The following is a 17,845-nucleotide window of genomic DNA, read 5'->3' on the forward strand; positions in this document are numbered from 1 at the left end:
ATCTGGCGTGCTGTCGTAGGCACCCAGAATTAAAACCTTCCGAACCTAACTGAACTGTAAATAGGGTAAGCAAGGGTCGATCCCACGAAGAGTCGTCTAGACCAAATTTGATGTTATGGAAAAAGCTGGGGGTTTTGTGTAAAACAGAAAACGTTCTAGTAAAAACCAAAAAAAAAACAAAAACAGTTCAATTCGAAATCAATTAATATAACGAAACTTGGTTCCGTCAACATCCACCATCGGAATCTCCAACCTGATTTGATGCAAAAATAATCAATTCATACATTGAAATTCAACGTTGGAACTATTTCCTATCTCTCCTTAATTTTATAATTAGGAAACAAGCACTCTTAATAATTTACCACTAACAACCCTAGACAAGGCTCAAGATTTAATCTAGTGGCAGCCTTAAGATTAGAGAGATCATGATGAAGCTAAACACACAAACACAGCGGTTGTTTTAATTTAGTTGAATGTTCTTCATAAGATATTAATTCCTGACGCAGCAAATTACTAACCCTAATTGCTTCACAAGTTGGAGGGATCAAACATTACGGATTTGATATCAAACTTAGCGGTAGATTTCAACAAATAAACACTAGTAGGTCCTATCGTAATTAATGCATCAATCATGAAAATATGCACAGAATAACATTCAATACTCAACACACAAAAATTGAACACTAAATAACATAGATTAGATCTCACAGTTGGTTGATTCCGAGGTCTCCGTTTCCGACGACCAAGTTACAAAAGTTTTTAGCCGCTCATGGCACAACCAAAAACTCAAAAAGAAAGAAATTCCAGAGGAAGAGAGAGGCGTGGTCCCTCCAAACCTAATCTGATCTCCCTTTTAAAATTAATTTAAGAATTCAAATCCACTCAATCTCCTAAAAGAATATTCTCCTATCCTAAAATAACATTAATCCTAATTTAATTCTAATTGGAAATAAAATAAAATAGAGTCCTAATAAAATAGGAAGGTGGTGTTTCCAGCTGTAATTTTCGTGCAGCATGTAGTCTTCAAAACGTGCAATAATAGACTGACTGCATAACAAGTCAGAACGCTCCAGGACGTCGGTAAGCAAGTGCGTCAACTTCAAGCTCGATTACAACCTTGTTCAGTCAGTATCTCTAAAACCTCAAAAACATGAAAGTGTAGATATCTTTCTTAGCGTTCCACAGCATTTTGAATATCTCAATCGGATCTCAGATGAGAGAGTTATGCCCAAAATACGAAACAATGTCAAAACTGTCCGAATTCACTTAATTAGTTCCGTTTTGCAATTAACGCTCCCATTTGTCCCTAAGTCAAAATAGAATAAAAATCAGTACATTTTAGGCAGCAAATAGGTATAAAAGACTAGGCATTAGGGGGGTAAATATGACATTTTGCATTCTCATCAGTGGAACAATACGGTACTGAGAGCAAGATACATTATCTTCGTATGAACCATTAGTTCATACAAATTGATACGGAAATTCTGTATGATTCCCATGTCATCACTATAATTTTGTTTAAATTATCTTTAATTTTAAACTCTGATTTATATATGACTCGTGTTTGTTGAAATGTTTTTCCCACCAAATTTCCGGAAGGATTGCTTTTGCGTGTTGAAACAATCCTCATTAAGTGCATGCTTGCCTTAAATGGAAAGTCTACTGTATTTAAACAAGCATCTATCATTATAAGGAGAGATATAAATAAGATAAGCAAATAAAACTGTGTGGCTAAATTAGAGGCTGGCATAATAACATTTCGTCCCTGAGGTTTGGTTTGTAATCTCAAAGAGGAATTGATGATGAAAGAGAGAAGAATCTCAATTAGTTTTTCATTAACTAAAATCGGTTACAATCAACTCATGCTTATACTCCAAACGAGCTTAAGCAAAAATGAGCTGAAGAAGTAAGCTAAAAGTAAAGTTGCTGAAGTGTCGTTACAAACAATGTAAAAACCATCAGAGCAAAACGAAACCGTTACAAGCATCTTTTCACCAAGAATCACTAACACCCCTTGTAACACCAACTACTCACTACTGTGACTAACATCCCCTTGAAATTAAACCACTGGTCTTGTTTCAGTAACACTGCTCTGTTTTGGACTCAGTTTCTGCACTTCTTTGTTCTTCATTTCATTAGATAAAAAAAAATTCACTTCACAAAAAAAATTCCGCACTTCATCTTAACAACAAAAATTCTCATTTCAACTTATGCAGTTTAGTCACAAAAAAAATTCCAGCACTTCATTCTTAACAACAAAAATTCTGCATTTCACTTATGCAGTTTAGTCACAAAATCCTGCACTTCAACTTATGCAGTTTAGTCACAAAATTCTGAACTTCAAAGCAAAAAATTCGCACTTCAACTTAGCAGTTCAGTACAAAATTTCCTAATTCACTTATGCAGTTTACCAACTGAGTTCCTGCTCAGTTCAATAACCATGGACAGACTGCTCTGTATTAAAACAACAATAACCAACCATGAACAGACTTTTCTTTATGCAGTTCTACACTTTCTATCCTCATTTCAGTAAACATGTTCAGCAGACGTTCAGATCAGGTTCCTGCGCTCAAATTATGCAGTAGCTGTTCTCATCCTAGCATCTAACATCATCAGCCAGTAGCACTAAAGTAACAATAACCAGTATCAACCAGCAAAGTCAACCAGCATTACTTCCGCAACATTCAACAGTAAAATCACCAGCATCAACCAAAAAAAAATATCAAACATTACTTCAGCAAATTCAACAGCAAAATCAGTCAGCATCAACCACATCAACCAAATTTGTATCACACCATCTGAACTGAGCAATTTTATAACCATGCCATTTAATTCCTGCACTGAGCTTCAACGCTACAACAACTACACAACATTAGCAACTCACAAACAACCATAATAGCAGTCAGATCAGTAGACAGGTTTTTAGCAAAAAAAAAAAAAAAAAAAAAAATAGGCACTTCATGACTCAGTTGCCAAGTGTACTGAAACCATTGTAAGCTTTGTTTTAATTCCTGAAACTGTGAGATAGAAAGAGCCTTTGTCAAAACATCAGCAATTTGTAACTTGGACGGACATATTGCACCAGAACCTTTTTGGCTAATACTTGATCCCTTATATAGGGCATCTATCTCGATATGCTTTGTTCTAGCATGAAAAACCGGATTTGCTGCCAAAGCTCTTGCACTTATGTTATCGCACAAATATAGGAATGGAGTTTTTCCATTAGCACCGTCAATTCGAACAATAAGCTATATACACACCTGCTATTCAGCTTGCTGTTTGAGCTAAAGCCTAATACTCAGCTCGTGGATGATATGTGCAACCCTTTGCTTACGAGAATCCATTACACTAGATTGGGACAAGAACACGCAATACCCACTGTTGGATCTTCTATCATCCAAATTACTATCCCAATCCGCATCAGCATAACATTCAACACACAATGAGGCAGCTGGTTTGAAAAGAAGACCATGGAAGAAATGCCTTTAATGTATCTCAACACCGTTTACAAGCTTGCTACTGAAATTCTGTGGAGCTTGAAGGAATTGGCTTAGCTATTGACTGTAAAGCAATGTCAGGCCTTGTTAACGTTAAGTACTGTATGCTCCAATGGTGCTACGATAGAGAATGGGCTCCTTAAATAATTCACTATCACCAACAAAAAGTTTTGTCCAACAGCCATGGGAGTAAGACAAGAATGAGCATCTTGCATTTTGTCTTGATAAGCAAATCAATGACATATTGGACTGCCTTAAGTGAATTCCTTCATCTGTTCTTGTAGCTTCCAACCCCAAGAAATATGTGACTGATCCCAAGGTTTTTAGTGCAAATTGATCATTTAAATCAAGAACCAACTTGCTAATGGAAGAGTTGCTGGATCCAGTTATCAAAATGTCATCAACATAGATGGCACATAAAGAACTTGGTCTGGCTCTTTAGAATGAACAAACTGGAGTCAGAAACTGAATTTTGGAAACCTTTTTCCAGTAATGCTTGCTTCAATCTGTCAAACTAGGCCCTTGGAGCTTGTTTCAAGCCATACAAAGCTTTATTAAGCTTACAAACATGTAAGGACAGGTTGAACTCTCAAACCAGCAGGTTGTTGCATGTAAACAATTTCAATCAATGTTCCATTCAAAAAGGCATTATTTACATCAATCTGCTGTATGTCCCAGCCATAAGAAATAGCAAGCGTAAAAATAATGCGAATAGTGCATGGTTTTAATGATGGACTAAAGGTTTCAAAATAATCTAACCCAGGAGTTTGCTGAAACCCTTTTGCTACCAACCTAGCTTTATATTTTTGTAAAGTACCATCAGCATGAAATTGGTTCTAATACCCACTATTTCCAACAAAATTCATATCAGAAGTTTTAGGAACAAGAGTCCAAGTATTGTTCCTTAAGAGTGCTCAAATCTCTTGCATAGCATTTTTCCAATCAACACTAGCCAAACTTCAGGTATGTGAATTAGGTTCTGGTTATAGATGATTTGGAGAAAGGAAGGTTGTGGTTGTTTGTTCAGTAGTCTTTGAATGAGTGAGCATAGGATGAGTGTTGGAAGATTGAGTCTGATTTAGTTGTGACTTGTGGGGCAGGTTGGTGTTGGTTGATGTTGGTGAGAGTGGGCTGGTTCTGTTTGATGTTAGGAAGAGTAGGCTGGTTCTGTGTGATGTTGAGAAAATAGATTGTTGAATTTTCGTTGGAGGGTGGCTGATTAGTGTGGCTTTGTAAATTAGGGACTGAAGTATCTTGATTAATGTGTTCTGTTTGAAGTGTGATGATGTTAGATCAACTACAAGTGGACAAGAGGATAATGTCCCTGGGTTGGTTGACTGAAAATTGGAATATTGCTAGTTTGTAATAGGTTGAGATCAATTGCAAAAGACAGTTTGTGGGTAATTTATGAAGGGTAGATGGAGAAGTGTGTAAAACAGTTTGAAAGGTGGTTAAGATTTGAGACCTGTCTGTTTTTGAAGAGATATTATCATGGGTTGGAATGATTGATTTGTTGAAACTATCACTGCAAGGATTAGCTACAGAACAGTCATGATGCAATGAGGATTGTCTGCCGGAGCTGTGATCAGTTGCAGCAGGCATTACAGTGAAAGGAAAATATGTCATTGGATCATCAGGATTGACATGTTTGACTTGTTCTAAAGATGTTTTTGAAGAGGAATACCATGAAGTGAGACTCAAAATCTCTTTTAAATGAAATTCAGACTCATTAAAGTGGACATTTGGAATGATAAACATTTACCTTCAGAATTGACACACTTATATCCTTTGGAATAAGACTATAACCAACAAACACAATTTGGAGAAGAATGAAACTCAGTTTGTGTTTATTAAAATCTCCAAGGTAAGGAAAACAGCACATCCAAAGGTTTTAAGAGAAGAATATAATGGTTTTGATGCAAAAAATACTTCATATGTGACAGAAAATTCAATACAGATGTAGGCATTTTGTTTATAAGGAACACTGCTGTATCAAATGCACCACCAATAATGCAAAGGCATGGATGTGTGGGCTAACAAGATAAGACAGTTTCAGCAATATGTCTATGTTTTCTCTTACTTCGCCCATTTTGTTGATGAACATATGCACACGAATGCCTAAATTGAATGCTGGCAGTGCTAAGATAAGAAATGAGACCCTTATATTCTCCACCTTGGTCTGATTGCAAGCATTTGAGCTTGCAATTAACTGCCTTTCGACCAAGTGATGAAACTTGACAAACACAGAATAAACTTCAGCTTTGTTCTTAAGGGAAATAACCAAGTGAATCGACTATAATCATCTTAAAATGGACATAATATCATATCCCTCTAAGGAAAGGACTGGAGATGGACCCCAACATCACTATGAACAATTTCAAGAGGATGAGTGGCTTTAGAGTGAGAAATCAGGAAGGTATTCCTATATGGTTTACCTAATTTACAAGCATCACAAAAGGGTAACTGTGACATATGACCAATAGATTTTTTTTTTGCATAGAAGATAGGATCTATGTAATGATTGAGCATGCAGATGTCCTAGTCTATATGCTAAAGTGATAGTTGATTTTCTGAACTATTGCTAACTTGAAAAGCACATGATGAATTATGCAATGAAAATGTATCATGAAATGGAGTTGATTATGTAAAGAAGATGCATTATTGGTGGTTTCATTCAATTTATCACACTGCTAAGATAACAGCAAGGTAAATGCAACAAAGTTTTATTAAAGATGACACATTACAAGCAAAGATGGTTTACAAGAATTTGAGTCAGTGACCTCTGACTTACAACTGTTTTTAGAAGACTGTATTTCAATCATAGTACAACTATTATTATCGAACTAGCCTTATTTTCTTCATGTAAAGTAGGTCCTAAGGATGTTTTTTCAATAGCAGTAACGTAAGTTTGAGGAACTGAACAGACTGACTACTAATGTAACAGTAGGTGACAACAGGGAAGGAGAACTATATGATGACAGGTTAGATGGTATTTGCAATTGATACAGCCCAGCCTTAAGTCCTCCCTGCAACAGAACTGTTCGGAAGCTTTGTCCTTTACAGTGCAATAATCATAATCAAATTCAACAACAACATTATATCTTTGGTAAGTTTTGAGATACTAAGTAATTTTTTTGTAATCCTAGGCACACAAAGCACATTTTTTAAGTAAGCACATTTAGATTGCAAGGAACTAGGAAGCAAAGCAAAGCCAACATGAGAAATGTCTAGAGACTCACCATTGCCTACTTGTAGTTGATCATTACCATCATAGTTACGGTTGGCTGTTAACTGATTTGGATCTGATACAACATGATCAGTTGCACTAGAGTCATATACCAGGCTGGATCAGGTGGTGAGTTGGAAGTGATGATAGTAGGCTGAAATGAGTTCCTGTTTGGAAAGGATGTTAGCTGAGTGGGCAGCAAAAAGGCTTGGTTTGGAGGTTGCATTTGTGAGGGTTGCATTTGTGGATTGGGAACCCTAAAACCGTGTTGAGTGAGTAAGAGAGTTGCTTTTGCTGATCAGACTGATACTATTGAGACTGGTGATTGTGGCTTCCATGTTGCTGTGTATGATGGTCAAAAGCTATTTCCAGGACCAAACACTCGACCAAATGAATTAGTGTTAACACTGCCAAGACTAACACCGATCTTGAGAAAACCATTAACCTGCTGTGGTGAATTGAAGTGAGCTGAGATACCACCAGTATAACTGGTATTAAACTGTGGGGAAGAACCATTATAGTTGAATGAAGAGCCATTGTAGCTGGTGTTGTAACGCTGATAGCACTGAATGGCTGTGTGTCCCATTTTACCACAAACTTGGCAAATTGGTTTGCCTCTCCCATTGTTTCTACCCCTGCCTTTGCCATTTCCAACATATCCAAGGGTCTATAGGCAGGTAAATTTGAAAGCTGACTTATAACCTTATATAAGAAATGAGGAGAATTCTGATTTATTGGCAGACCTCGAACAGTCATGGATAACTCGTGATGGTACAGACAAAGCATTCTATAATGGACATTATGGTTGACTGATCCAAAAAGTCCAGATCCAGTACTTCTAGAAGAACCTTCAACAAAATTTAAATGTCCTAATGTTGAGTTGTGATAAGGAAGCTGAGACTTAGTTAAGTTTGGATTGAGTGATGCCACATTGACTGAGCACTTTGGAAAGTCAGGAGAATAAATTCTCAAGTCTCAGTTCATATTTTTGCAACAGAATTGAGCCTCTTGTAAAGTAATTGAATCAAACTTGGATTCAATCCCAGAAGTAGATTGACGACAACCAGCAAAACTCTAGACTAATCCATCTAAGACATACTGTAACACTTCTTCATCTGAAAATCATCGACCACTGGACGATAAACTCTAACAATCCTTTCATTTTTTTCACATATTCACTCACACTCAAATTGCCTTTTGTGTGTGAAACAGGTTTTTCAAATTCAAAGCTCTAGCTTTAGAATCAGCCAAGAACTCGTTTTCAATTGTGAACCGATATCGTAGAAAACTTGCATTTCGACACTTGACTAAACATGCATTCAGAAATTGATGCTAGGAGACCAGGTTACAAGAAACTTATCAGTCTTTTTCCAATTATATACTCCGGATTAATCTTCTCTTTTCCTAGGGTTTCCTTAATTCACTTGAGCTTAGCTCTTTCAAATCATCACAAGCAATAAGAGGTTCTGGACATGGAATCAAACCTGTTAGGTGTTCTTCAAGATCGTGAGCCTACTGTAGAGAGAACTTGAGACCTCTAAAACGATAATTGTCTCGATAATTATCTCTAGTACTTTGGAGTGATGACTGAAGACTGGAACTGAAAATTCAAGAGTGAGCACTGGTTGACTGTTAAGCATCTTCTCTGTACTCTTGTTTGACAGATTGTTACTAGGAACTCTAGCCATTGACGTTAGTCCTTTGGCTAGTTTGGTTTGTAAATCTCAAAGAGGAATAGGATGAAAGAGAGAAGAATCTCAATTGTTTTTCCATTAACTAAAATCATTACAATCAACTCATGCTTATACTCCAAAACGAGCTTAAGCAAAAATGAGCTGAAGATGATAAGCTAAAAGTAAAGTTGCTGAAGTGTCGTTACAAACAATGTAAAACCATCAAGAGCAAAACGACCGTTACAGCAAAGCAAAAGACAAATTACAAGAAGACCCTAACTCTTTCACCAAGAATCACTAACATCCCTTGTAAACCAAACTACTCAACTGTGACTAACATCCCCCTGTAAATTAAACCACTGGTCTTGTTTCAGTAACACTGCTCTGTTTTGGACTCAGTTTCTGCACTTCTTTGTTCTTCATTTCATTAGATAAAAAAAATCACTTCACAAAAAAAAATTCCTACACTTCATCTTAACAACAAAAATTCCTGCATTTCAACTATGCAGTTTAGTCCACAAAAAAAAAAAAAAAAAAAAATTCCAGCACTTCATCTTAACAACAAAAATTCTTGCATTTAACTTATGCAGTTTAGTAACAAAATTATGCACTTCAAAATATCCTGCATTCAACTTATGTAGTTTCAAAGCAAAAATTCCTGCACTTCAACTTATACAGTCAGTCACAAAATTCCTGCACTTCAAATTTGCAGTTATACCACTGAGTTCCTGCTCAGTTCAAAACCATGGACAGACGCTCTGTATTAAAACAGCAATAACCAACCATGAACAAACTTTCTTTATGCAGATTCTGCACTATTCTATTCTCATTTCAGTAAACATGTTCAGCAAACTGCTTAGATTAAGGTTCCTGCACTAAAATTATGCAGTTCAGCATGTTCTCATCCTAGCATCAACAACATCATCAACCAGTAGCACTAAAGTAACAATCAACCAGTATCAACAGCAAAGTCACTAGCTACTTCCGCAACTTCAATAGTAAAATCAACCGCATCAAACAAAAAAAAAAAAAATATCAAACATTACTTCAGCAACATTCAACAGCAAAATCAGTCAGCATCACCACACACCAATTTGTATCACAAACATCTGAACTGAGCAATTTATATAACCATGCCATTTTAATTCCTGCACTGAGCTTCAAGCTACACAACTACACAACATCAGCAACTAACAAACCAACCATAATAGCAGTCAGATCAGTAGATAGGTTTAACAAAAAAAAAAAAAAAAATAGGGCACTTCATGACTCATTGCCAACTGTATTGAAACCACTGTAAGCTTTTGTTTTAATTCCTGAAAATGTGAGATAGAAAGAGCCTTTGTCAAAACATCAGCAATTTGTAACTTGGACGAACATATGCCCAGAACCTTTTGGCTAATACTTGATCCCTCATACAGTGGGCATCTATCTCATGCTTTGTTCTAGCATGAAAAATGATAATCCGTGGTTATACTATTTAATTAGGCTTTTTAGTCGATTTAGATAACTTCTAGTTCATTTTGACCTGAATTGTTGCTTACTTCATGACATTTGTTTTAGGTTAAAATGGACATTTTAGCAAATAAAGAAGAATTGGAAATTTTGGACTTAGAAGTAAGCGGATTCAGAGTTGGAGAGTTCTGAAATAGAATAAAGCACTATGAAGCTGTTCTAAGGAAGAGCACCAAAGATCGAAGAATCAAGCAAAGAAGCAAGCCAAAGGGCAATTCTGTAATTTTCAAATTCTTCAGGAAGCTTGCCACGCGAAGGTTCTTGCCGTGCACTCAGGCTGCTACAGCGAAGAATAATCTGCCCCAGTGAAGTCTGGAGTATTGTTCCTTCCTTGAATTAGCTGAAAACTTCACTTGAAACACCTAAAACACACAAATTAAAAAGAATAAAAAAAATCAACACATGAAATAAAATAGAAGAACAAAAATTTAAAACACTTGGATTGCCTCCAAGAAGAGCGTTTACAGTCGGTAAGCTCGACTCACTCAATTCTTCACATCGCGCCCGACTGTCCAAGTACATCACATCCCGGAAATTTCCCTTGTACTGAGCTTCTTTTGCTATGATCTTTTTCAACAGTGGCCTTGTTGAGAGTTTCACACCATTTCCATCCCTTGGTCATAACTTTGGTAGCTCAACCTTCTACCTACCGCCTTCCGTTTCCTTGGCTTTCCTTCACCCTTTTTGATCTTAGAGACGTGCCCTGTGCGAACTTAAACTCAACTGCGGCTCGTCTTGGAATTTTGTGCAACCCCTTTCGTTATGGTCCTCACTCTGAATTGTTTGGTTTGACAATGCAGCTCTTAATTTCCACCTTAGGACTATTCAGTTGGAAGGTTTCATTCTGACTGATCCACCACATCTATTTTAACACGATTCTTGTTTAGGTGGAGCTCTCATTGATTCAAGGACATTAAATGTTATTTCTTCATCTTGCATCCTCATGATCACCCTTCCTCGAACGTCGATTAAAGCTCTTCGGTAGCTAGGAATGGTGTCCAAGATAAGAGAATCTCTTTCTTCTTCCATATCCAACACAAAGATATCGCAGAAAAATAAACTTGTCCCCTTAATCAACACCTCCTCCACATGCCCCTCGGATGTTTATTGATCGATTGCAAGTTGCAAGCATATGGTTGTCGGCTTACTTCACCAATTCCTAGTTTCTGAAAAAGAAAAGGCATGAGGTTAATGCTAGCACCTAGGTCACATAAAACTCAATCAAAGGTGAATCTCCTATAGTGAAGGAATAGTAAAACTCCCTAGATCTTTGGTTTCGGGGGCAGGTTCTTTTGGAGAATGCACTGCACTTCTCCGTAAGCATCACCGTTTCTCATCTTCTAGCTTCCTTTGTTGATAGGATTTTCTTACGGAACTTCCGTAGCTCGGCATCTTCTGCAATGCATCTGCAAAAGGAAGTTAATATGCAGTTTCTTTAAAACATCAAGAAATTAATAAACTGCTTATCCTGATTTTCTTTTTGAGTCTTTGAGGAAAAGGCAGGTGGTGTGTTATCGCCAACTTTGGTGATATCCGAGGAATGGCAATTTCTCTTTCCTTTTCTTTTTTCCCCTTTTCTGCTTTTGCTCATCTTTCCTTGGGCTGGTGGTTTCTCTTTAGCAATGATCTCTTCATCAACTTCTTCATCAGATTCTTATTTTTCTTTGATGAATTTTCCTCTTTCCTTGATTTTCCACCTCTTCTAAAACTTCCCACTTCTCAATGAAATTGCATTTACTTGCTTACGTGGGTTAGTCACTGATTGCTTGGTAAGGAACCCTGCGGTCTTATTAGCTTCGGCCAATTGGCCATCTGTACCTTAAGATTCGAATGGACGCCCCTTGATTTCTGAAATTTGTCCTCGTCTCATATAAATCCGTGGTCTCCTGCATAAATTTCCAAACTGTCTTCAACTTTGTCACTCTGGATCTCCGGTATTATTACCCCTGGTGGTTATTCGGAAAGTCCTTTGCTTCTTGATTATTTGTGGTTCTGATTGCCCAAGCAGATTTGGATGATTTCTCCACCCGGATGTATGTGGGAATAGGGTTGTTTGGTTGCCTCTGATTTCCTGCCAAGTAGTTCATTGTCCAATGATGAAGATGACGAAGCAAATGTGTTCCCCACTTGACACTCCTGCTCACATGGTTTCCTGCACAAAAATCACAAGTTAGTTGAGGTGTTTGAATAGAGTTTACCTCATACTTCCCAACTGCTTCTACAGTGCGTGAGTTGGGCTGAGATGGCTGTGAAGCATCAACTTCATGAAGACCCTTAGATTTTCTTGATATCCCTCTCTCATTGTCTTGTGATAGTTGTTGCTTGCCAAAACCTCAAGCAATCATAAGCCTCTCTCGGTGTCTTATTCTTCAAGGCTTCTCCTGATGTGCATCCCCCATGGTTTGCACGTTACCATCAGTCCATTGTAGAAAGTTTGGACTTGAAGCCAAATGGCAACCCATGGTATGGACATTTCCTCATCAATCTTGTACCTTCTCCAAGCTCATACAATGACTCGGATTCATCTTGCAGAAATGATGTGATATCATTTCTCAGTTTTGCTGATTTTGCTGGAGGAAAAAACTTAGTCAGGAACTTTGTGCTAGATCATTCCAAGTTGTGATAGTCTCTGCTGGTAGTGCCATTAACCACCCCTTAGCTTTATCCCCAATGAGAATGGGAATAACTCAACCTATAGGTCATCTGACACTGTTTTGACTTGAAGGTTTCACAAATTTCCAAGAAGTTCCAATATGCTGATTCGGATCTTCCTTCAAATCACCATTAAACCTTACCGACTGCTGATCATCTGAATGATTGCCGGCTTAATCTCAAAGTGTTGGCTTGCTGTAGGCCTAGTAATACTCGACCCACTGCCATAACCTGGGAACTGAGAATTCTCAGTGTCCTTTTTCTGTTCTGCCATTTCAACAACTATTTCTCTGTTTCATCACGATATCTCTCTTCTTTCTCTCTCTTTGTTAGTCGTGGAGGTTCTCTCAATCTCAAGATCAAAGAGAACCACTGGCGACGTCTCGCTTTTCGCATAAATGCACAGAATTAACGAAAGATATGAGATCACAAACCAACTGAAAATTAAAAAAAAATTAAAACTTCAATCTAGCTAACTATAGAAAAACTCAATGTTAACTTAAAACTCAATCCCCGTTATTGTGCGGTTCGGTTCCTATATTAGGAAAGAGACCGAGACTAATATAAATAAAGTTAAAGAGTAGGGGGGTTAATAAAACTTTTGTAGAAAAAGTAATGTGAATACATTTATATTTATTTCATAACATTTAAGTAATTTGGTTTGACTTTTGAGATCTACCTTTACAAAGTAATGGAGTTTGTAATTTTGAATTTGAATTTAATTTGTAATTTATTTTGTTAACAAGTGCAAGGTGTAAGTTTTTGAGGGTTTTTTTTGCCATAAAACTTTTGGGGGTAATGAATTTTACAGGGTACCCAGAACAGGAACCGAAGTTGTTACAGGTTCGGTCTGGGCCTAGAAATGAAACCAGTTTGGTTCCAGTTCTAAATTTCAAGGAACCGTCGTTTCGATTCCTTCAAAAATGCAGGTACCCGGAACCGAACACCCCTATTCATTATGTTAAACTTGAATATTGAGTTTTGTTTGCTCGAGTTAAATCGGGTTTGACAATTTAAACCCAAGCGAAATACTCAACCCATTTACGTCGAGTCCAGACCTAGTCATAAAAGTTGACATACTAAGATATGTTTGGGAGTTTTTTTTTTTTTTTTTTTTTATTAGACTAGTTTGAGGTGTTTTAAAATCATATTTGTCAAATTTTTATCACTAGTTTTGACTAACTCAAAACCCTCCAAAACCATGCAATGTATTTTGAGGGTTTATAAAACATCCCAAATCAGGGTGTTTTGGTGGTTTAAAATTTTATACCATAAATACCCTATCCACTACAAAACTATCCCAATTATATCCAAAAAAAATTTTAATCATATTATGCGTGTCTATAATTTAAGCAATCATTAAAATAAAAATTATTAAAATCTCATTTCTAAATGCTTTCTCGTAGAAGTGGAGCTACAATTTTTAATCATTCAGATACTGTAAAAATGGCGAAAGAAGATAATGAGACTATCACATTGAAGTTATAAAATACTAATAAGTAGAAAACAAATAAAAACCCTTACCTTGCAATTGAAAAAACAAAACTCCCAAGTTTGGTTGAAGTTATATATTTTTATGGGCATATATATAAATTTATCATTATAAAAAACTGTTAGAATCGCTGAAAATAAACTCCCAACATGGATGGGGTTTTTTAAACCCGTTACAAAAAAACCCTAAAAACCACTACGGTGGTTTACCCTTAAAACCGTTACGGTAATTTACCTTTATAATCCTACATGAAACTCCAAGCGGACCCTAAGAAGGCGTTTGGTTGGGGGTAATGTGAGTATTGGGTTAGTATTTATATTACTTGATTACACATTTGGTTGTTAAGTAATATAAGATTCGTAATCCAGTACAAATAGTAGTTACTGTTGGTAATATATTCTAAGATTACCAGGTAATCTTTTTTTCATACTTATATCCCTTTAATAAAATTTTAGGACAATATGCCCTTATTTTAAATTTATTTACAATATACTTTTACTATTTCACCCCAATTAATTAACTTTTGAAAAATTACCTTGAATTCAAAACAAATTGCAGCCCACCAAGCCACCACCCCCTCCATCTGCTGGAACCCTCCACGCGCGTCGGAATGGCGCATAGAAAGCCGAAAATGGCTGTCGTGCACTGATATGCCATTTTCGGCTAGATATATCTGGCCGAAAATGGCCAGATCGTGACAGATCTGCTGTCAACGGCTAGATCGATGGCCGTTAACTGTAAACGGAGGCCATTTCTGCCTTCCATGCGCTATTAGATTGCGGCTGGACGGCTGCGGTGGGCCAGGGACCGAGTGGCTGGGTTGGTGGTGGGTGCTTTGTTGATTTTCCAACTTTTATTATGGGTTGTTTTTGCTAAGTTTTTAAATCAGGGGTTTGTAATAATCAATTTAAAAAAATAAATATAATTTATTAATAGAGGAATTCTTAATTTAAATAACATACCCACTAATTTAATTCCTCCAACCAAACTTATTAATATAACATACCTACCAACTAACCAAACAATTTTCCTAAAGATTTCAAAAATTTTCAAGGTAATCTAATTTCAGTAATCCAATATTCCTAAATTCAATATTCTTTGAACCAAAGACCCTAAGAGTATTGTTTCAACTGTTATTATTATACATATAGCCTCATCCTTTCAAGTTTTAACCACCACAAGAAGTTTAATGGCAACACACCAAAATAAAAAAAAAAAAAAAAAAAAAGCTTTTTTCCTAAACTTCTAGATCTACACTTTGTTGACTTCATTATCAAATTCATAAAAAAAAAAAAAAAATACATTTAGTTCATCATTATTGGATAAGGAGAATAACATCTATCTTTATGGGTCACATCGAATCTTTCCATCTCATAAAATGTAATGATAAAAAGTTTTAATTAGTTTGGTGTACTTCAATTAACCTCTCAATATTTTGAAGTTAAATCGGATAAGTCTCCAATATTTTCCTATTAGGGATCGATATGAATCTACTTAAATTTTTTTTAATAATACATTTAAGAGTTTTAATGACCATCCAACCATCCATCCATGATAATGTAAAAATTATTGATTACTATTATTTGTCTATTCTTCACCAGATTAATTTATATAAGTGGTTTTCAGGCCCAGCCTTGGAAATTTAGGTTGATTTTGAATACCAAGTCAAGTTCCCACTTGAACAGTCCAATTTCACTTTCAGATAGCAGTCAAAACTCTCCAAGTTTTACTGAAAAATGTCTCTCTTCTTACTGGTCATTTCATATTGAAACTTTGCTGCTCTGGTGGGTGTGGGGCGTGTGGCATTACTCATCTTATTTAATACATACTTCGGGTTAAAAAACGCGTCTTTAATATATAAATGTCATCAAATAAAACGTTTTAAATTTATAACTTTCAACAGCAAATCTAACCTAACGAACCTAACCATTGTAATTGGAAGTCTATTATTATTATAGAAAAATAGAAGCTGCTAAACTGAATACAAAAAACTACGTAATCACAATCTTACTAACCATCTTACTATCTAGTAAATATAACGGTTAAGGATGGTACTATGCATGTATCGTACCATGCACTTAATTACCAGGATAGAGATGGTTAGAAGATGATGAGTAAACATAACATTACTCAGACAAATAATACAGGAGAAGATTCATATGGGTTCTGTCTTCGATTTGGTACATATATTAAAAAAAACAAATGTTTCTTCATCTAAAATCCCCTGGATGGCGATCAATTCCAGAATCATTATCTGATTTTATTATTAATTAATTGAGTATTATACAACTTCTGTGTCTCTAATAAAATTATACAACTCTACTATTCAATTTTAATTAATTTCTTCGTAGGTTCAAGAACTTCAACTTTTTCACAATGGAATCCAAAGTCTCTACTTTGTCTTTACATGACTTCAATAAGAACCCACAGAATTAAAAAAAAAAAAAAAATTAATTCCACAGCAATGCTTGTATTTTCTCTATCCAAATCCAACTACCGAACTGAAAAAATATTATATTTATTGAATTGATTTGTTTAGCTTCTAAATCTAAAGATAATCTTCTGATATTTCTGCATATAAATGTGATTAGGATATGTTTTTAGGTGCAAGTGACAGTTCAGCAAGCGCTATTGAGTCGGCACTTTCGGAACTTATCAAGCATCCTGCGATTTGAAGGAAGTGAAAAGAGTTGGAAAGTGTTGTGGGACTAGACAGATGGTTGAAGAATCAGATTTGGAGAACCTGAATACTTAGACAGCAACTGTCGTCGAGTGGGCACTTTCAGAACTCATCAGGCATCCTGGAACAATGAAGAAAGTACAAAAAGAGTTGGAAAATGTTGTGGGACTGGACAGGATGGTAGAAGAATCAGATTTGGAGAACCTGGAATACTTAGACATGGTTGTGAAAGAGACCTTGAGGCTCCATCCTGTAGCCCCATTGTTACTCCCTCATGAATCCGTGGAAGATTGCACGGTAAATGGCTACCACATACCCAAAAGATCACGAGTTGTTATAAACGTATGGGCAATTTGAAGAGATCCTGAAGTCTGGACTGATCCTGAGAAGTTTTATGCTGAAAGGTTTGTTGGGAGTAACATTGATCTTCGTGGCTGCGACTTTCAGCTTATCCCATTTGGTTCTGGCCGCAGAGGGTGCCCTGGATTGCAATTGGGACTCACTGTGTTGAAGCAAGTGTTAACACAGCTTGTGCATTGCTTTGATTGGGATCTTCCGAATGGGATTCTGCCGAGTGAATTAGACATGAGTGAGGAGTTTGGTCTTGTGACTCCTAAAGCCAAGCATCTCTTGGCTATTCCTACTTATCGTCTTAAAAAATGATAATGTGGCTAGAGCCTCTGGAGAGGGGTAGAATTAAGAAGTTTAAACTCAACTTCACTTCAATTCTGAATCTATTTTCACGTGCTAAATTATGTAACGTTTGATGCAACAATATATTATGTTTCAGCTTGATATACTACGGATTCTTCATCTTCACCAACAAAGACCGACTTCAGTTCACAAATTATATAACCTTTGTTAATCTAACACAGCTCAAAAGCATTACGTGATGTGACAACATTGTATTTACTTAATATTTAATGCATGTCTAACATGTGTGGATGGCGTGCTGTCGTAGGCACCCAGAATTAAAACCTTCCGAACCTAACTACTGAACTGTAAATAGGGTAAGCAAGGGTCGATCCCACGAAGAGTGTCTAGCCGAATTTGATGTTATGTGAACAAAGCTGGGGGGTTTTGTGTAAAACAGAAAACGTTCTTAGCAAA

The sequence above is a fragment of the Pistacia vera genome, unplaced genomic scaffold (assembly GCF_008641045.1).
Source record: "Pistacia vera cultivar Batoury unplaced genomic scaffold, PisVer_v2 Contig338, whole genome shotgun sequence".
NCBI classification, from domain to species: Eukaryota; Viridiplantae; Streptophyta; class Magnoliopsida; order Sapindales; family Anacardiaceae; genus Pistacia; species Pistacia vera.